The following is a 21,648-nucleotide window of genomic DNA, read 5'->3' as shown; positions in this document are numbered from 1 at the left end:
AAGCAGAGAACTAGCCACACCTTGTCAGAATTCTGACTTACAAAACTATGATCTAATAAATTGCTATTTATTTGAAGCCACTATGTTTGTAGTAATTTAGTATGCAGCAGTAAAAATGAATACACCTTGCTTCTGCTCCACATGGCTGGCTGGAGTATATAGATTTGGAACTAGAGGATCTATTACCAAAGTGGCTCATTTCCATGGCTGGCAAATTGGTGCTGGTTGCATGTAGAGTCCGTCAGACGGTGCTGAGCACCAAAGGCATCAGTTCCTTCAGTGTGGGCCTTTCCACAGTCTGCGTGGCTTCTGAACAGCAGGTGATTATGTTCTACAAGTAATAGTCCCTGGGAACAAGGATAAAGTAAATGGAAGTTTTATGACCTAGCCTAGGAAAGTATATAACATGGTTTTTACTCTCTTTTAGTGGTGGAGACTGTCACAAAAGTCTGCTCAGGTTCGAGAAGGGACATAATCCTCACCACTTCATCACAACAGTTTTGATGTCTCACTGTAAGAAGTGCATTAAAATGATAGGGCATATTTTGTATTTGAAACATATAATTACATAGTGATTTAATGATTCACTCCTATCTCAAAACCCATTTTGTTTGTTAAAATATTAACATTTGAAGGAAAGTTAAAAGTGATGACAGTAAAAGCATCATCGCAACTCTAAAGGTAAGTCAGGGATGTGAATGTGTTTGGATACACACACACACACACACAATAAGTTCCATAATGACAAATGTCAAGAAGACATGCTAACTTTAACTTAAATTTCTAGAAAACATTCAAGATGTTATGTAGAATGAAAATAAAATTAAGATCTATTTGAGTGAAAATGTGTTATTTTAAGCTTAGTTAATATGTCGTTAACTTGAATTATGCTACCACTTTCTTGAACACTTGTTCAATATATAGAAATACGTAGCATTAACTATGGTTAACATTTCCTGCATTGTGTATTTTGGTTGTATTTTATGTAAATGCTATGAAACCAGAAAAACTATTATACAAAATTTAGGCAACTACTTCATTACAGAATTAAGTACTCATTTAGGTTTATTGTTCTCAGAAAGTGAATACAATTCAATATCATTTTAATTTACAGAATATAATGATAAGTAAATATGATGCAGTAACATTAGTCTGTAGCAGATCTAGACTGAACGGAAATATACAAATTATTCCTCTCCATCTTCTACATTTGGATGATTAAAAAATAATTGAATCTCATTACTGTGCGAACCAGACATAAGGAAACCACAATTCAATTTATGATAGCATATGCATTCACTAGTGAAATTAAAATTATGGTCAACAATGTATAGATTTGGTAAATTAAAAATTAATTCCATCTTGTGTAACTTCCTAAGCGTAGAATTTCACAATATAAGAGAAGCTTTATATAAGTGACAAAAGCCATGAAATGCATTTTTCACATTTTAATTACAATTCACATGTCTGTATCTCCTGCTGTGATGTTTTGTTAAAAAGACATCTCATTTGTGAAACTGCCAGTATAGAAACTGACAGATGGCAAGACCAGTTTCCAACCTGCTTAAGTACTGGTTTAATATGGTTTAGATTATTTTATTATCATTGTCTATTTTTTACTATATATCTAAATAGCAAAGAGTACTATTTCAATTTTGTTATAGCCCATCTATTGTTATAATTAGATCTATTTATATGATTCCCATAGATTTAATGTTACTGTTTCAGGTTTTATCAATATACTATTTTAAGATATAATTTAACTGATGATTTCTGTAAAAAAAGGTGTCAAGTTCTATTTATTTTAATGAAATGCCTACAAACACATAGATGCCTGGGGACAGTCATGATAGGACAACCCAAATGTCCAATGAAAAAAATCTCTTTGATAGATGAAACTCATAGACATCAACAAATGAACCATTAATTGGGTTAAATATTTTTTTAATATTGCAATCAGAACAAAACAAGTATTCAAACATGAAAATTACCTCATATGAAGATAAGAAAGCCTGAGATTATTTTCCATAAGATCTCATCGATCACATTTGGAAATAGAAACAAAGATAAGGAAATTATATGCCAGTAAAAGTCTCTACTGGTGAATCTGCTTATAAAGACTCCTTTGGTTTCATGTTGATAAACATTTTTTAATACAATTGATCCTCCTTAAATAATTGAGAGGTGTCTCAGAGAACATCCTTGATGGTCTCAGTTCTCCTTGCCTTCTGGCACCTCAACTTTTCAGCTCTCTAAATTGGATAGTCTCTTCTGGAAATTAAGGATTTCTACAGTTGCTGGTAAGTGATGCCTCTCCAAATACTCTGCTTTCCATCCAGTCAGCACATTAAATGGGCTTAGAATTAGATCGCTTTGTAAACCTGGGATATGGTAGCCCAGTGACAAGGACAGTGACTTACTATCACCTTAATAGTCTTGCAACCACATCTGCCCCATGGGCTGAATCCTTGGTGTCTGTGTAGTTCCTAGATCAAAGACAGCTCATGCAGCGAGTATTTGGACGCAGTCCTCTGGGCATAGCTTCTGGCGAGGATTCCTTTCTGAAATCCTGGGCAGTTGACCTGCCTAGCCTGTTAGTTTCCTCTATAGAACAAGGGCAGTGATAGATCCTGCTGTCCTGTCACCAGGCAGAATTTCTGTTGCAAAAAGACAGTTTACCAAGTTATATGAGCCACTACCAGATTTCTTACCAAAAAAAAAAAAAAAAAAAATCTATTTTAATGTTTTTTCTACTAGTGCCCTGTCTACCTGACAGGTTGCCCCAATTTAGAGTTTGCCATATTAAAACAGTTTTTCCTGTGCTCTCTGGAACCCAAACTACCGTTGAATCAGTCCTCTCTTCAGTCCCAATTTCTCCCCCAGTCCTTGGTGTTGAATCCAGTGCAAATTCCAGTCTGAATCTCCATTAAAGGCTCTTATTGCTTTAAGGTACCCATAATGCCACCTTAATTTTATAACAGTTGTCACAAAAAGACATGGAAAAAATTCTAAATGTTAATTTCATATTCAAAAAATTTTTCATTGTATTTCTTTTATTCTATCAGGCTAAAGCAAAGGGGAGAAATGGTCATGATTTAACATTCTTCATAATGATTGGATAATCATGGTAGTATATGAAGTGAAAGAATGATAAAATAACTAGGACATAAAAAATGCAACTTTAAATTTGTTTTCTGAGACTTCGTCTATAAACATTGTTTGCAAATGTTTTACAGTTAGTTCATTTTCTGAAACATTGTATGATTTTTATTATAGCTATAGGGTTGGAAGGAAAAATTATCTCCTTTACTTCCCTAGGCACTTATTTTACTTTATAGGTACTACTACTGAAAATTTATAATTTGGCTTTTCACTTCAGTGGGAAATCAGTGCACATAAGGGGCACATATGTAATTGGCAACCTAAATTTTCTGCTTTCATCAAATGGTACAATGCCAAATCGTCATTGAACTTGCCAGTTAAATACACTTGGGAACCAAACAGCAGAAAGCATAGGAGATGAAAATGAACAAATTGGAAAGAGTCATTAACTTTCTGTTTTCCTATCACAACAAAAATTGTATCATGAAAATGCAGCAAAGTGGGAAATCCTACATGAAACATTAAACAATCATAAAAGAGAATAATTCATATACTTAACATCTGAAATGTTGTTCATTATAATTTATAAATAGGGTTCCTAGTACAGATTTTTTTCAACAAAATATGAAAGTGAAAATGAACCAACTTTTCAGAAGTGTATTTTAGGTTACATATTTCCATATGTCTTACTGGTTGACTGTATATGAATTTATTTGGCAAGCAAAATTATTATAAAATTAAGCAAGAAATGTTGGCTTTATTTAATACTTTAATAAATCAAAGCAATTGACAAATTTTCATGGTTCTCACTAATTATTAATCCAGTTGAGAGTGTGAAAATTACAATCAGTTGTGGCTACCAAAAGTGCCTTTGAAATATCTGGCCTAATGCATAATTTTGAACTATACAGAGTGATTATAAATTGTCATTATTGGTGACAAATGAATAGGAAACTGAAATAATAAAACCACCAAATACTTGATTGAGCATCATCCTTAAAGGGGAAAACCTTTTTTCTTAAATGCCTATTTTTAGCTCTTAAATAAACCATATACTTGTTTCCTAGGTTCAAAGTTTAGATCAGGACTATCTCTTTTACAAAATATCCTTTTGCAGTGATAGCAGGATTCCTTTTGTAAGGACTTTGGGGAAAAGTTTCCTAACTTTTTTCATCTACAAATCCAAGTAGTAAAGGCTTTTTAAATCCTTGTGCTCATTGTGCTCAGTTGTTCAGTTGTGCCCGATTCTCTGCCACCCCATGGGCTGTAGCCCACAAGGCTCCTCTGCCCATGGAATTTTCCAGGCAAGAAAACTGGAGTGGGTTGCCATTTCCTACTCCAGGAGATCTTCCCGACCCAGGGATCTAACCTGCTTCTCTTGCATCTCCTGCATTGGCAGGTGGATTCTTTACCAGCAGTGCCACCTGGGAGACCCTAAAAAAAAAATGGACATTTTTGTAAACTGGTATTGCACTATAAAAAAGGAGAGAAACAGAAGGAAAATGAAGAGAAATTGTGGATCAGCTAATTTCATAGTTACTGAAAGCTATAAAGAAACTGTAAGACTTAACTAAGTCAGGTGTTCTGAGCAGGAAGTGGTACAGACAGCAGTGTAAGGCAGACGGAGTTCCAGCTGCACTGCTTAATTTGTATATGACCAAAGGTTAACTACCTACCCTCCCCAAACCTGATTTTCCTGACCTATATAATTGAAGGAAGGGTAATAGGTTTTTCACAGGGCCTACACACATTAAATGTCAATGACCTTTGTTAGTGTATCTGTTTAACAGTGCTTGATCAAAGGAGCTCTCATGCCCTGGATTTTTATGTTATTGATGTATTTGTCTACTGGCCCCAACTTTGCTGCCCTTTCTTGATTATAAGCTTAAGCCACTTTTAATGGATTCTAAACTCTTTGTATGAGATGTGGGAGAATTAGGGGAAAAGAAAATTGATGGTAAAGGTAAAATAAATGGAGAATATATTATGAACCAGCACACTCCAAAAACCCAAGGAATGCAGCAATGGCCATGCTGTTGTTGGTTAGTCACTAAATCATGTCAGACTCTTTGATACCCCATGGACTGTAGCCTGGCAGGCTCCTCTGCCTATGGTCATAGCTACTAATAAAGAGAGAAGATATAATAACCGAGTTGTCAAACATAGCCTTCTAGATGCTCTTAAGTTCCTTGTGGCACATTTATGATAAAAAGTTTCCCACAGTTGTCACCCCAAAGCGAGGTTGTCCCCATATCAAAATACACATCGACCACTAATACTCATTCAAAAAGTACAATTTGCTTTTACACTCAATATATCCACATTTCACAAGTCAGAGTGTGACCAAATTATTTATGTGTGCGTGTACACACACGCACACACTCTTGAAAGAAGCATAGATTGCTTGATTCTTGGAAGCAGTTTGCCAATACAGTAGGACCACCAGATGACAAAATGATGTAATCTGAGCAGGAGTCTAGTTAGTGTCAGGTGTACAAACTCAACACTGGGAATGCATTTGCTATCTAGAAATAGTCCTACAAGCCACCAGAATTGGCTAAAAAATGTTTTCAACACACGAACACACACACACACGCAGAGTTAAATGCATTCCCTCTGCTGTGTTGCCTCCTGCTAAAGACATAAATATACAGGAGTGGAGATAAAGAGGGATGAATGGGAGAGTTCAGGACTCAGGGCAAATCTAAAAGGAAATGAAGCAGTGCAATAGGAGAGAGGATCAAGGGAAAATAAATTAGGTAAGCAACAGCATCATGCATCAGAAGTCTTCTCCATCACTAAACTGGCAAAATTTCTTCAGAGGGCCATCAGTCAAATGATGTCAAAATGGTAACTGGTTTTGTTTGTAATCCCCGTGTTGTCCAGGACCATCTGTGTAACAACACAAGTTCCTCTCCAGGTCACAGTCCCAATGCTTTCATTATCCTACAGACGAGTTGATGACTGTAAATATTTGCTGGGAGGTATCATGGGCTTAGAGTAAGGAAGTCAGGTTTCTTTCCTTGCTGTCTTTGAGGGAGAGACGTGTCAGAATGTTAATAGGCTGTGTGAGAAGGAAAAGAGGACGAAGAATGTCACAATTATTATATCGGTGGTTTGGAGAGAAAATATACAGTGCATTTTCACTATTAACGCGTCCTCTTCGCAGAGCTTCAGATTTCCTCCCTTCCCCAGTTTTGACCTGCCAGTGCACTTGGACTCTTTGCATGCACGAAGATGGGCTAAGAAGAAAGCCAAGTCAGCATGGTCTGATACGGCTACCCCCAAAACGAAAACTCAGCAACCGGCCAGCACTGGGTGTGCGCGCGTTAATGCGTGAGTATGCATGCGTGGTAACCCGCGGACGCAGTTGGCCGGGCGCCGCCCTCGGAGCCCCCGCCCCCACCCCTCCGGCCCCGGTCTAACCCCTCCCCCAACCCCGACCTTATAAAGGCAGCGCTCGCCGCCGCCCTCCTCACAGTCTGGGAGCGCGGCCTGCCAGAGAGGTGGTTCCCTTGTCCCCCACTCAGTCACACTCCGCGCACTCACACACTTGGAAGCGCCTCCCCACGTCCCTCCCCTGCTCTCCCCTTGCTCTGCTCTTCTCTCTCTCACCACAAATAGTCGCCGACCGACTGCCAATCCGCCTCTCTCTCCCTCTCTCCACAACATGACTGACTGGGAAGCGGTGGCTCAGGCAGAGCAGCTCTGCTGGAGCGGGCAGGAGGAGCAGGAGGATTATTAAATAACGCAGCTCTACTCTGTACAACTGGGAGTAGAGAGAAGGAGCCCAACATCCGAGAAGGGGAGGGAGGGCAGAGGAAGGGGACCGGGAAAGACAGTCCCGTGCCCCGAAGACATAAATCCCCGAGTGCCCGGGAGGAGCCTAACAAGCGGCGCGGAGCCCTCAAGGTAGTAACGCCCCCAGTGCCCCCGCACCCGGCGGGTCGCGCTTCGCGTCGCCGCGACACTGGGGTCGGCCCCGGGCGGACGCGGGGAAGACCGCCCGGCAGGTGACGGCGCCGTGCCCGGGCCGCCCCGGGGCAGCCCCCGCCCAGGCCCGGGGCGCCGGCCATGGGCCAGGCGTGTGCGGCGCGGAGACCTGGCCTGGCGGGCGGGGTGGGAGGGAGGCGGAAGGGCTCGCTCGCTGCGGGCCCGCGACTCTCCGCGCGCTGCGTGGCCTTTTCCTCCGCGCTCCTGAGCGCTCGGATCACCGCGGCTGCGGCCGCCGCTCCGGGGCGGTGAGGAGCGCGGCCGGTCGAGGAGGCAAGAGTTGGAGCAGCTCGGGGCCGCTCCCCTCCTTCGCCACTCTCGTCCCTCAGGTAGAGGCGTCCGGGCAGCGCTGGCCCCAGGGACTGCGGGAGCCCGGGTGGGGGCGGTGGCGGGGAGGGGGAAGGGGGAAGGGGGAAGAGGAAAGGGGGCGGGGAGCCCGGGGCTCCTGGTGGAGCCGCAGTGCCGGAACCTGGACGGCCCCTTGCCTTCGCTCTCTCGTCCTCCGGCGCTGGCTTCCTGGATTGGAGGCGAGACCCTCCCCAGCGGCGGCAGGAACAGCAGCGACTTAGTGTGAACAAATTGCTTTGTGGTGGCGCATCCAGGGCTCTAGGGAGGGGTGTGTTTGTGTGTGTGTGTGTTTTCGCCCTTGGACTAATCACAGCGTTGGTTCACCTGGAGAGAAAATCAGTCTCGAGCTGAAACCGCAGGTGTCCCCTTGCTCCGCCTCCCCCCACCTTCTGGGTTGTGTCCCGGGGACTCGTACACGCAGTGCTGTCAGGGGCAGGGTTGCGCGATGGGGTGATGGAGGGATTTGTGAATGGTGCTGCTCTGCGCGTGGAGGCTGAGCCTTGCTGATGTAAAGGAGGAGGGATCCAGAGTGAGAAGAAAGGCTATTTATGGCAAAGAGTTGTGAAATTTCTCGGGGTTTCCTTCCGTGTTTCCTGAGCTTCTCTGTCTCCCTCTCCTCCTCTATCTCAATTCCTCTCTCCCCTCTTCTTTCTCAGAATTAGAAGCAATTCTGCTTTCTATTCCATCCCCACCCCCTTTCTCGTGGGACCTTGAATATGAGATGAAGGAAGTCAGAAAATCACTTGCCATTTTACAGGTAGAAAAAAACATGCTTTTTACAAGTTACTGATCCTTTGCCTTTTATGTTTGTGTGTACTTATCACGTCTCTTGCCTCTTCAGGCCACCAATAATACTTACAGACAAAACATCTACTTGGTTTCAACAGCTTTCATTTCTAATATCTTTACAGTTGAATACCTTCCCACAGATATCGAACACATTTATACCCCTAAGAAAGGCTGTTAACATAATGTGCACACATTTTACCATAAAACTGGTTTTATTAAAAGCCTTGGGGAAGAAAGAGAAGCAGACAGCTAGGTGCGTTTGTATTGATTATTGCTAATTAGAATTAAAATTAGCTATTAAGAAAAGACCTAAAATACTTTTAGTCTAGTCCACAACACAGTTTGTTTCAGTTTCTTTTCCTGTTTGCTTTATAACAGACAAAAATTCCAGACGTAACGTGAAGCTTAGAGAGGTGCCTTAGAATAGTGTATACCAACTGCGTTTTAGCAAATTTATGTTTGTTCTATGAAAAATCTGTGTTTTCATAGAACCATCTACTAGGTTGTAACTGATATAGTAGGATAGTGTCATTATTTTGAATTTGGATGTCTCTAAGCAGCTGTCAAGCACAATGTTTTTAAAACATTGAAATTCTATGTTGTAACAACCAGTTCAATAATTTCAGGAAGAAAGAGAACTGACCAACTTACTGTCAGAGTGGTTTTCATTTAGTATTAATTAAGGAGCTCCTTTTTTGATCAAAACATGCCAACTGTTGATGTTTTCTTCCAGTGTGAAAGTAGCTTTCCTTAGTAGTTCTGTTTGTTTTGAAGACAAAGCAGAGTTAAAGATTTATTTGATTTGATTAGATTTGTATTGGTTAAAATACATTTTTAACACTGGAGCATGTGTAGTTTTATATATTACATTAAAACATGAACTGAGCGCCCTGGCTCTGAGGGTTGTTAACTTTCTTGAATCATTGGAATGTAGAAGTAATGGGGAATTTTAAAAGGTACTTGATGGGCTATATTATTGTAGTCATTAAATAGTCATACTTATTAATATTTTTTTGACACCATCAGAGAATTAGCAACTTTATTATTTAATGATGCATTTTTATACTATAGAATGTTGATTTACGTTGTCGTGAAGTTGAAAATGAAAAAAATGTATATAATATAGATGTTGGCCTCCTTATTGCATTTTATTATGCAACGTAGTATTCATAATAAAGAGCCTGTCATGTGCAAGGCACTATCTAGGTATTGTGGAGGAATGTAAGACTTCTTTGCCTCCTGCCCTTCAGGAGCTTACTCTCCAGTTGGGGAAAGTCCGATGTTCATGCTTGAACAGTTAACAAACCTTGACAATAAGAGATTGCATGTCTAATGAAGACTGCAGGAGTTCAGAGCATGACAATAACATTTCATACTGAATTTTGTTTGAAAAGGCTTCTAGGGTAGGTAAGACTTCCTTGGTTTTGATCCTAACGGATAAATAGGATTAGTGACTTGTGGATAAGAATATAAAATGTAAAATGCAAGTCTCCTTAAATTGTAGAAAAGAGCAAAAGATATGAGAAAGATAAGTTTGTTTGAAATAGCTTTTGATATTGCAAAGTGGTTGAATTTGTTGTACAAAGTGCAGGGTGAGTCTGTTTTTGATGTACAACATTCTGTACACTGTGTTTTTGGAATTAGTTGTAAATATTTCTGTGCCTAAGAAGACAAGTTTTTTATCTTGCTTTTTAGTGAAAAATATACTCTCTATATATTAGAAAAATACGTAAGTAGAGAATGCTTACCCTAAATATTTAAATATACCACGTCACACTAAAGTGTTGAATTTTGGAATGTACATGAAGTGAGGTGTTCAAGTTATATCCTTAATCAACTCTAATTAGATTTGGTCTAAAGAAAAGAGGATGAGATATGTAAAAGAACAACTGTATAAATAATGAGCAGTCATTGAATGCTTAATATTTTATTCATATAAAATGTATACCTTGTTAACATATTTTCTATCATATTTTGTTTTAAAGTTGTTAGAATGCACTTGCATAATAGTTAATCTATCCTTACATTATTTTCATGAATATATAGCTATGATGTAGGACCTGTGGGAACAATTTTAGAGTTGTAACAGTTTAAAAAATGTTTTAACTATCTTTTGGTAAATGTATTACTAATAAGATTGTGCTCTGTTTATAAGAGTGTGCATTTTTAACTGAGTTACGTGTTCTTTATTTGTTTTTATACAAACACAAAACTGTTTAGAATGCATTCCTCCATTTTAAGAACACAAGAGGTAAGATCTGAATTGACATTGAACCTGTCTAATCAATATGACACTCAGAAGTATTTTATGGTGATAGTAAGGAAATAGTACAAATATTAGATATGACTTTCAGTAGATAACAGAATAGAAGTACTTTCAGTTTAGTTGAATTAAAAGACATATATATATATATATATATATTGTTGACAGTGAATAGATAAGTCATTACTGAAATGAAAATCCCATTAAATCACCAATTTCTATTCATGCAGGAATGGGATGATTTCCAATGTAGTCAAAGTACAGACCAGCATATCTGTTAATTGGTCTCTTTTGAGTTTGGTTTTGGACAATATGTCACAGGTGTATCACTTTGATAATGTAATCTCTCCCATTGTATGACTGACAGCTTTTGCATGATTTCCCTACTGGATAGTGACAAAATCTATTTGCTGTATATTGAGGACATATGCTTTTATCAGCAATATAATCTTCACTATGTGAGAGTGTCATTTAACAATAAAACATGAAGTCTGCAGTGGGAGAAGCAGAGAGAAAAGATGAGTAGATTGATGAAAGACACTAACAAAGGAAACATACTTCAAAAGGTAGCTTAAATATAATATAAAAATGTAAAGCTGACCAGTTTAATCTGCAGTTGATACAGTCCCAGGATATTGTTATCAGTTCTTACTTTAAATGACTGTATTTCATTTTAAGCTGTTTTCATGGCTAAACAAAATGTCAAAAAAAAAAAAAAAAAAAAAAAGCGGTGCTTGAAAATGTTTCCTAGGGTATGTGGTATTATATTACAATTAAAAGAAATTCTGCTTGGACCTTTGACAGATAGTTTGCTGTTTGGAAAATTCCTGGCTCTATATTTAGACTAACTTAAAAATATACTTGTTGTTTTTTAATTATTTACACTGTAATAACAATTTAAAAATTTTGATTAAACTTATTACAATTCTTGAACACTGTTGCTGTGTTCTGATACTAAATAAAATCTGAAGGTCATTTATAAGGAAACATTCTGTTATCTAATGGCAAATTCTTAACCTAGAGTGGTAATTCTCAAAATGTCGTTCCCTGGACAATAGCATGAGTGAACTGGTTAAAATGCAATTCCGTTAAATGATTGAATCAGAAACTCTGCATTGGGGTTTCCTGTGTGATTCTTGGGCTTCCTAGGTGGTGCTAGTTGTAAAGAACCTGCCTACCAGTGCAGGGGACATAAGAGACACAGGTTCAATCCCTGGGTTGGGACGATCCCCTGGAGATGGGCAGCTTAACCCACTGCAGTGTTCTTGCCTGGAGAATCCGATGGAGAGAGGAGCCTGGCAGGTTGTGGTCCATAGTGTCTCAAAGAGTTGGACATGAGTGAAGCGACTAAGCATGCACACACGTGTGATTCTTATACTAAAGTTTGAGAACCACTAACTTAGAGTATTCTATAGTGATATTTGAAGGCCATGTCTTGCACCTATTTTATATCTAAATACTTTCCTCAACTGGTAGAGATAACTAGGCTTTGAAAGTTTAGACGTAGAAAGTATTGTACTCTCCATCAGAAGAATTTCATCTTAATTGAGCTTTTTTCTTTTTAAAAAAAATTAAATGACTTTGTAACTCCTTGTTGTTGATTAGGGAAGCAGTACATCAGTGTAGAATTTAACTGGACAATAATGAGCTCAGGCTGGCCTTATTGGTAGTCATTTATAAAGAAAAAAATATGCACAGTGTACAAAGGTTGACCGTCTTTAGTTTTGTTGACTCTTATGTGATATTTTTGGTCTTGGCATTTATAATCATTTTCTCTGTATAAGATTACAGTTATTTTAGCTGCACAATAATAGCTTCACAAGTGTGAAATGTTCTCTCAAATGTTCTTACTGCTGAAAGAATTTTAGATTACATCTGTACGTCTTTCAAGATAAAGATAATGTGTTCAAATCCTATATCTCTCTTAGTATCCTTCTCCCTTTCTTCTTCCTCCATCCTGGCTCCCCACCCCCAGGACTCCCCCACCCCTGCCTTTCAGATACAAGTTCAATCAGCCCTTCCCAAAGGAAACCTTCCTTGGCCTTCTTTGCTGCATCAGTGTCCCTTATATATATTGCTTTAGTTCCATGTTCTTCTTCCTTATGGTACTCATTGCAATTTAATTTTATGTGTATTTGTGTGTTTGGTTCAGTATCATCAAGAATTAACAATGGCCAACACATAAATATTGAATAATTGTATGCCTTCATTCTAAGGATATTTATGTTTTTCCAAAGACTGACCGTTTAAAAAGTATTTTAAAGGGAGTCCCTAGACTATATGAAAATATGGGTGTTGTTTTTCTTTCTATTTTGCAAACAATGAGATGTTTGTTAACAACAGCAGCAATGACTATCATGTGCTGAGCACTTCTTCCATGACAAACACTTACATTTGTTATGCCATGCAGTTCTCCTAACATTATAAAATTTTGTGCATATTTTAGAGATGAGGAAACTGAGGCTCTGTTCTGTGAGCTGCCAAACTACTTATACCAAATATTCATACTTTATTATAATAATTTATAAATTATGAAATCAGTAGATAGAAGGTGTGGAGTGTATTCAGTCCTTATTCCTGTTTTAATTCTGGGCCCAGCAATAGCTGTTCATTATTCACCCTGTTGCTCCTGTCTTCCGTGATGGCTGTTGTTGCTTCTTGGGTGATTGCAATAAGTGATGGAGAACTTGTAAGGCTGATATTCCCATCTTTTTATTACTCTTTTCAGTACTGATATATTTTGCCCTCAGTGCCATAATTCTTTTGCCCCAACTAGTCAGAATCTCCCAAATTATTAGTGGAAATTTAAGATGTAACCGAGTATAGTTTTAAGAATGAGTGCCTATATGTGGAGAATGGTCAAACATTAGATATTCTCCATATTTGGAAATATACAGCATATCTTTTAGCAAGGTACACACAGAGATTTCAATACTTTGCTCAAACAAAACTGATATTTCGGGCAGCCTGTTAATTCAACTAGTCTCCCAAGAGAAAAAAAATTACTTGTCAGTTTAGTTTCTTTTGACTTTTAATCTTCAACTTATTTACTTAAATATGGCTTTAATCAGTGTTCAAATGTTTGAAGCAAAGTAAATATTTTGAAGTATTTATGTATTATGATTCTGTAGAAGTCCATGGTCAGCATTACATTTGCTTTTTCTGAAGCTGTCTGCTAGACTCATGGACAGAGTTATATATTTCATAATGTGTTTAAGTCAGTCAATAACATGGATAAAAATAGATGCATAATAACAACAACCAAAAAAGATTGGTCGTTTTACTGAGTATCTCACTTAAGGCCTGTTTTGTAGCTTTTTGTCAGAATCTGTTTCTGCCACTGGAATTGTTTACCAGAGCCCTCAGCCATGCCCCTGATTTATGAGCAGTTCTTCTATGGAGTGGAAAGCTTGGCATCTAGTCCAAGACCTTAGGACTTAATATCAAGCCACCCTTGATGTCCAGCTCTAATGTTATAGCATATTTTTAGTAATGCTTCTTTCTTACAATTGAAATGATTTCTCAGTTAATATTTCCCCTGCATCTTGGTAACTTACTCAGTATCACCATTTCTCATAGCATTTGAGCACAAACATTCTTTGACAGAGCCTTCTTTATTTCTTAAGGATTGGGTTTATGCCTGTGAAACCACTTCATTTCCTGAGCTCTTTCATCTGCCAGCAGACTCTCCCCTGCCTTGTCCCCAGTAACTACTTTCCTGGACTTCTAAAACTTTCCAACTCTAAGAGGTATGCTTCATTCCCAGTACCCACTGTTAGACCTTCATGATGCCAACCTCTTATGGCATATTGTTGTTGTTCTGTTGCTAAATCTTGTCCAACTCTCTGTGACCCCATGGATGCAGCATGCCAGGTTCCTCTGTCCTTCACTGTCTCCCAGAGTGGCCCAGTTTCATGCCCATTGAGTTGGTGATGCTATCTAGCCATCTCATCCTCTGCCACCTCCTTCTTCTTTTGCCTTCAGTCTTTCTGAGCATGAGGGTCTTTTTCAATGAGTTGGCTCTTTGCATCAGATGGCCCAAGTACTGGAACATTAGCTTCAGCATCAGTCCTTCCAATGAATATTCAGGATTGATTTCCTTTAGGACTGACTGGTTTGATCTCCTTGCTGTCTAAGGGACTCTCAAGAGTATTCTCCAGCACCACAATAGGAAAGCATCATTTCTTTGGCTGTCAATCTTTTTGATGGTCCAACTCTCATATCCATACATGACTACTGGAAAAACCTTTGCTTTGAACATGTGGACTTTTGTCAAAAATGGTGGCAGGTTTTTAATATGCTGTCTAGGTTTGTCCTAGTTTTCCTTCCAAGGAGCAAGTGTCTTTTAATTTCATGGCTGCAGTTACTGTCCGCAGTGATTTTGGATCCCAAGAAAATAAAATCTGTTACTGCTTTCACTTTTCCTCCTTCTGTATGGCTCCACCCCCAGATATAGGTTGGTTGGATTTCTTGGAAATATTTACAGCTGGGGTTGTATTGTGCTTTCCAGACTGAAGGGCAAGTCTAGTTCCAGGTTCTGATCATCACCAGATTGCTTCATTTTGCTACATGTTATCTTCTGTGTGGCTGTGTCCCACTATAGTGCTAACTCATTCATCATCATTGACAGCAAACATTTTGTAAATGCTTATTATGTATGTCAGTCTGTTTCAAAAAGGATGTACCTCCTGTGGTTCTTTAATCCACATAAATGGAATACAGATTCTTCCCTGTCTGGTTTGTTTCTGTAATTCTAAGTCAGTTGTTTATTTCAAGATGACCTGGCTTTTCTTCATTCTGCTTTATAACCTTATTTGAATATAATATAGTTGGAATGTCAGACAGCTGAAGAAAGAAAGATGGTGTGATGCCTTCTCTAATTTTCCCTGTTTGTTAACGAAAACTAGAGGTATTCCTGTGTTCAGGAAGTGTTTGGTAAGCCAGGTATACTGCCTTAATTCAACTTCCTTATCAACCAAATTCAGACTGCTACTGCTGCTAAGTCACTTCAGTCGTATCCAACCCTGTGCGACCCCATAGACGGCAGCCCACCAGGCTCCCCTGTCCCTGGGCTTCTCCAGGCAAGAACACTGGAGTGGGTGCCATTTCCTTCTCCAATGCATGAAAAGTGAAAAGTGAAAGTGAAGTCGCTCAGTCCTGCCGGACCCTTAGCGACCCCATGGACTGCAGCCTACCAGGCTCCTCCGTCCGTGGGATTTTCCAGGCAAATTCAGACTAGCGTGTCATATTTCTTATGTATCTGTTCACTGCAGTTAGGTTTTTCCTGGAAAGTTAAATACTATGATTCTGTTAGTGAGTTGTTATTGCTTTTGTTTGTGGCTTTTTTTTCTTTCGTTGTTTTTTGCTTGATTTTGGCAGTAGCAGTAATTGATACATCATAAACCAGTGTAAGATTTACAAATAAAACCAAACAAGTATAAAAACATGGCAGAAACAAATGCAGATATAGGCTTTGACATTCTGGTCAATTCTTTCTCAACTATTTTAATTTGTTTGATTGTTTTTGTTATTTATAGATATACAAATTACCAGAGCATTAAGTCATTAAGTCTGAATATATGAAATGTGTTTAGTGAGTACTCTTTAATATAAAGTATTATTTAGAACATTCAGGAAAAACTTGAAAGACATGATATGAAGCTTAAGAAAAGGAAAAACATACCTCTATATAAAAATCAAGTTCAATATTAGAAATGCAGACTAAGAGTAACTTATTTCATGTAAAGTTTTGAAATGTCTCACTGAAGCAACAGTTAGAACTGGACATGGAACAACAGACTGGTTCCAAATAGGAAAAGGAGTACATCAAGGCTGTATATTGTCATCCTGCTTATTTAACTTATATGCAGAGTACATCATGAGAAACGCTGGACTGGAAGAAGCACAAGCTGGCATCAAGATTGCCGGGAGAAACATCAGTAACCTCAGATATGCAGATGACACCACCCTTATGGCAGAAAGTGAAGAGGAACTAAAGAGCCTCTTGATGAAAGTGAAAGAGGAGAGTGAAAAAGTTGGCTTAAAGCTCAACATTCAGAAAACTAAGATCATGGCATCTGGTCCCGTCACTTCATGGCAAAATATAGATGGGGAAACAGTGGAAACAGTGTCAGACTTTATTTTTTGGGGCTTCAAAATCACTGCAGATGGTGATTGCAGCCATGAAATTAAAAGACGCTTACTCCTTGGAAGGAAAGTTATGACCAACCTAGACAGCATATTCAAAAGCAGAGACATTACTTTGCCAACAAAGGTCTGTCTAGTCAAGGCTATGGTTTTTCCAGTAGTCATGTATGATGCGAGAGTTGGACTATAAAGAAAGCTGAGCGCCAAAGAATTGATGCTTTTGAACTATGGTGTTGGAGAAGACTCTTGAGAGTCCCTTGGACTGCAAGGAGATTCAACCAGTCCATCCTAAAGGAGACCAGTCCTGCGTGTTCATTGGAAGGACTGATGCTGAAGCTGAAACTCCAATACTTTGGCCACCTGTTGTGGAGAGCTGACTCATTTGAAAAGACCCTGATGCTGGGAAAGATTGAGGGCAGGAGGAGAAGGGGACGACAGAGGATGAGATGGTTGGATGGCATCACCGACTCGATGGACATGGGTTTGGGTGAACTCTGGGAGTTGGTGATGGACAGGGAGGCTTGGTGTGCTGCGGTTCATGGGTTGCAAAGAGTCAGACACGACTGAGCGACTGAACTGACAATAAAACCAATGGGTTAGTATACTAGAATTCCTAAATTTTCAAAGGAATGCTACCTACTTGGCAGATAGCTCAAGATCAGAGTTATTTGATTTTGTTTTCAATTTTTAATACTATATTTATGTGCAGACAGACCCAATAAAACTAAATGTATTCATTAATAAATGAGTTTCTTAAAAGTTAGAATGTACCTCCTTGAGCAGTAGTTTTAAAAATAAAGTACAGATTACTAAATTGGGCCGTAAAAAAGCATTATAAATTTGTACAGCAAACATATAACCTTGCAGCAACATTGTGGCTAAAATTAACTTTGAGGTATATTTCCTACAGTGTTCCTCAAGGTGTAAATATGGTGATATTGGGAAACATCTTCATCAACACTAGTTCATCTTTTGAAAGAGTTCTGCAGTGGGAGGGTCTAAGTTGATTACAGGGAAAGTGTAATATGAAGCATCCCATGGGGACATTTTGAGGGTCCCAGATCCAAGTCCTGCTCAAAACGCTGAAAGGATAAAGACACTACAGTATTAACTATCTAGTGAAGAGTAGGAGAGAATTGCCTTCCATGATATTTCTGAGGACCATCAGGTTCACTGGATGATAATGAAAGAAACACATAACCCCAGAATCTAATATAGGGAATGATTTAATGATGTACTGTGTTTTAAATACCAAAAAGTTTTAGTTGAATATGGGATGTACGTGTGTGTGTTAGTCGCTCAGTTGTGTCCGACTCTTTGCGACCCCGTGGACTGTAGCCCACCAGGCTCCTTTGTCCATGGGATTCTCCAGGCAAGAATACTGGAGTGGGTTGCCACATGGGATAGATTGGTAAATTTGAAGTTCTGGAGATGAGATCTCCAACCCCACTTCCGACAGGCTAGTCCTCAGTCTGTCTAGTCACCTTTGAGGCAAGGGAGCTCTCCAGGGTACTAGATTCTTGTTGAAATCCTCCCTTGCAAAATATTTTGTTGTTTTTGTTTTTGCTTATCATAGTCTTTCATAGCCATTGCAGATGCTGCATCATTCACTTGAAATGACTGACCTTCCATCATTTGACTTATTCTTGTGAGTCTTTGAAGGCTCAATGCAAATGTAAGTTCAAGGATGCCTACTTCAGCCCCATGTAAGAAGCCTGTTCTGAGTTCTAATAGCAGGCTGTGTATATCACTATCAAATCTCCATTTAAAGTATCATAATTTACTCTTTGCTTATGCTTCATGTCCACTAGATTGTAAACTTAATGAGGGCAGAGTTTTGTGCTTTGTTCTCTTTTTCAAACAGCTCATCTAAATCAGTGATGTGAAGATCCTTAGTAATTGATTAGTAAATGAATACTGCTTAAGAATAGCTTGAATATTGTCCATTTTATGTGAGCAACTCCCGGAGCTAACCACTGTCTTGAGTAATGTCAAGATTTACTTTGAATATTTCTCTCTATGGCTTTTTCATGGACTAAAAACTTTTTTAGGTTACTTGGTTCTTAACTTGAAACCAGATATCCTAAAATGGCCACAAGTCTTGAAAAAAATGAAAGGACTGGAGGGACTATGGCATATAGTCCCAGGGGCATTAGGGTATCAGTGAGGTTCAAAGAAGGGAGCATAGGCTGATATGGAAAATGGGGGCCAGAGAACCGACTGGATTGTCATATTGTTAAACAAGTATCCCAAACACCTACTCCACGTTCATTTTAAGTCTTCTGGAATTTGGGGTCTCCTCTCAATTTCTATAGCCCAGATATCCATTTTGACATGTTTGCAAATCTGAGGTAACATGAGGATAGCAGAATTCTTCAACCGAATAAACAAATGTTGCTAGTACCTGTGTATATAATGGTTGATGAAACATATGTTTTTTATCCTCCTACAGTTTAGTTTTCACTTGTAGTGCCCATATTGTCCATGATACTTGGTGAAAATGGAACTTGGAAGACTTTTCTCTGTCTTTTTATAGCTGCGTTAGTGACTTCTTGGACTGCCATTCTGTACATCTGCTTGTTTCCAGTACTCCACTCTCACACATACCATTGAATGTTCAGTGTGGCAGTAAGTGATTGTTATCATTGAAAAACACATTTGCTTACATGTAAGACATCCTGTCACTAATATGATATAGATTTACTTATCACTGTAACACGAGTGGTAAATTGTATACCTGTCTATGCTGCTGCTGCTAAGTCGCTTCAGTCGTGTCCAACTCTGTGCGACCCTATAGATGGCAGCCCATCAGGCTCCCCCATCCCTGGGATTCTCCAGGCAAGAACACTGGAGTGGGTTGCCATTTCCTTCTCCAATGCATGAAAGTGAAAAGTGAAAGTGAAGTTGCTCAGTCGTATCCAACTCTTAGCGACCCCACGGACAGGAACCCACCGGGCTCTTCCGTCCATGGGATTTTCCAGGCAAGAGTACTGGAGTGGGGTGCCATTGCCTTCTCCAGTACCTGTCTATATCTTCCCTTATAGGGACAATTGGAGAGTATTTGAGGTACCACAGTTTTTCATTTTGTCAGAAATTCCCTATATTTCAAGTGCATGAACTGTAGGAAATGGTTGTGTGGCCTTGTTGTGGGGGATATTTTCACTTTATAATTCTACTTTTCACATTTTTAAAGTATATGTACTATCCATCCTGTATGTCATGCTGTTTCTCTTACCTGTTTTGATTTTTTTTCTTTTACCTGTTGCCAGCAGGAATGTTTCAATTATGAAGCATAAGAAAAGTATATATTTTAGTAATATTTACTTCTTGGGAAATCTAGTTATATAACTCAGAGAAAAATATAGATTCAAAATAACAGTGTAAAACAAAGAGTTTAAAAGAACTAAATAGACATTTTTCCAAAGAAGACATACAGATAGCTAACAAACACATGAAAAGATGCTCAACATCACTCATTATCAGAGAAATGCAAATCAAAACCACAGTGAGGTACCATTTCATGCCAGTCAGAATGGCTGCTATCCAAAAGTCTACAAGCAATAAATGCTGGAGAGGGTGTGGAGAAAAGGGAACCCTCTTACACTGTTGGTGGGAATGCAAACTAGTACAGCCACTATGGAGAACAGTGTGGAGATTCCTTAAAAAACTGAAAACTGGAGATAGAACTGCCATACCACCCAGCAATCCCACTGCTGGGCATACACACTGAGGAAACCAGAAGGGAAAGAGACACGTGTACCCCAATGTTCATCGCAGCACTGTTTATAATAGCCAAGACATGGAAGCAACCTAGATGTCCATCAGCAGATGAATGGATAAGAAAGCAGTGGTATATATACACAATGGAGTATTACTCAGCCATTAAAAAGAATACATTTGAATCAGTTCTAATGAGGTGGATGAAACTGGAGCCTATTATACAGGGTGAAGTAAGCCAGAAAGAAAAACACCAGTACAGTATACTAACGCATATATATGGAATTTAGAAAGATGGTAACGATAACCCTGTATGCGAGACAGCAAAAGAGACACAGATGTATTGAATAGTCTTTTGGACTCTGTGGGAGAGGGAGAGGGTGGGTTGATTTGGGAGAATGGCATTGAAACATGTATAATATCATATATGAAATGAATTGCCAGTCCAGGTTCTATGCATGATATAGGATGCTTGGGGCTGGTGCACTGGGATAACCCAGAGGGATGGTACTGGGAGGGAGGTGGGAGGGGGGTTCAGGATGGGGAACACGCGTATACCTGTGGTGGATTCATGTTGATGTATGGCAAAACCAATACAATATTGTAAAGTAATTAACCTCCAATTAAAATAAATAAATTAAAAAAAAGAACAATGAAGGTAATTCACCACATTAACAAAAGGAGACAAATCATGTTAATAAATTCAGAAAAAAGTTAATAAAAGTGTTAAAAAATAAAGCAAAACTTTTCTATAATCATCTTGAGTAAACTCATAGTTTGAAAAGCTAATAATTTCTTCATGAAATATGTAAAATTATGCCAAATAATAACATCATTAATTTTAGAGATTAAAAATCACTAGTCATTTTTGAGTAATACTAGAGATGAAACTGCAGATGGTGACTGCAGCCATGAAATTAAAAGATGCTTACTCCTTAGAAGAAAATTTATGACCAACCTAGATAGCATATTGAAAAGCAGAGACATTACTTTGCCAACAAAGGTCCGTCTAGTCAAGGCTATGGTTTTTCCAGTGGTCATGTATGGATGTGAGAGTTGGACTGTGAAGAAAGCTGAGTGCTGTAGAATTGATGCTTTTGAACTGTGGTGTTGGAGAAGACTCTTGAGAGTCCCTTGGACTGCAAGGAGATCCAACCAGTCCATTCTAAAGGAGATCAGCCCTGGGTGTTCTTTGGAAGGAATGATGCTAAAGCTGAAACTCCAGTACTTTGGCCACCTCATGCAAAGAGTTGACTCATTGGAAAAGACTCTGATGCTGGGAGGGATTG

At 39.0% G+C, this 21,648-nt stretch overlaps 1 protein-coding gene across 3 annotated transcripts in view; it reads left to right on the top strand.

Moving 5' to 3' along the window:
• The first annotated feature begins 6,594 nt into the window (after window positions 1-6,594).
• The window catches only part of CCSER1 (coiled-coil serine rich protein 1), a 1,491,155-nt gene continuing 1,476,101 nt past the window's right edge, over window positions 6,595-21,648 (top strand). For 2 of the 3 annotated variants that reach the window (XM_070790884.1, XM_019962454.2), the window contains exon 1: window positions 6,595-7,014. The gene's annotated coding sequence lies outside the window, so the exon portion shown is untranslated. Of the gene's footprint in view, window positions 7,015-7,237; window positions 7,425-21,648 lie in introns of those variants that run through there. The other variant, XM_070790886.1, reaches the window with a different exon arrangement.

The sequence above is a fragment of the Bos indicus genome, chromosome 6 (genome assembly GCF_029378745.1).
Source record: "Bos indicus isolate NIAB-ARS_2022 breed Sahiwal x Tharparkar chromosome 6, NIAB-ARS_B.indTharparkar_mat_pri_1.0, whole genome shotgun sequence".
NCBI classification, from domain to species: domain Eukaryota; kingdom Metazoa; phylum Chordata; class Mammalia; order Artiodactyla; family Bovidae; genus Bos; species Bos indicus.
The sequence above is the reverse complement of the archived record's forward strand: the minus strand, read 5'-3'. Positions and strand labels throughout refer to the sequence as shown.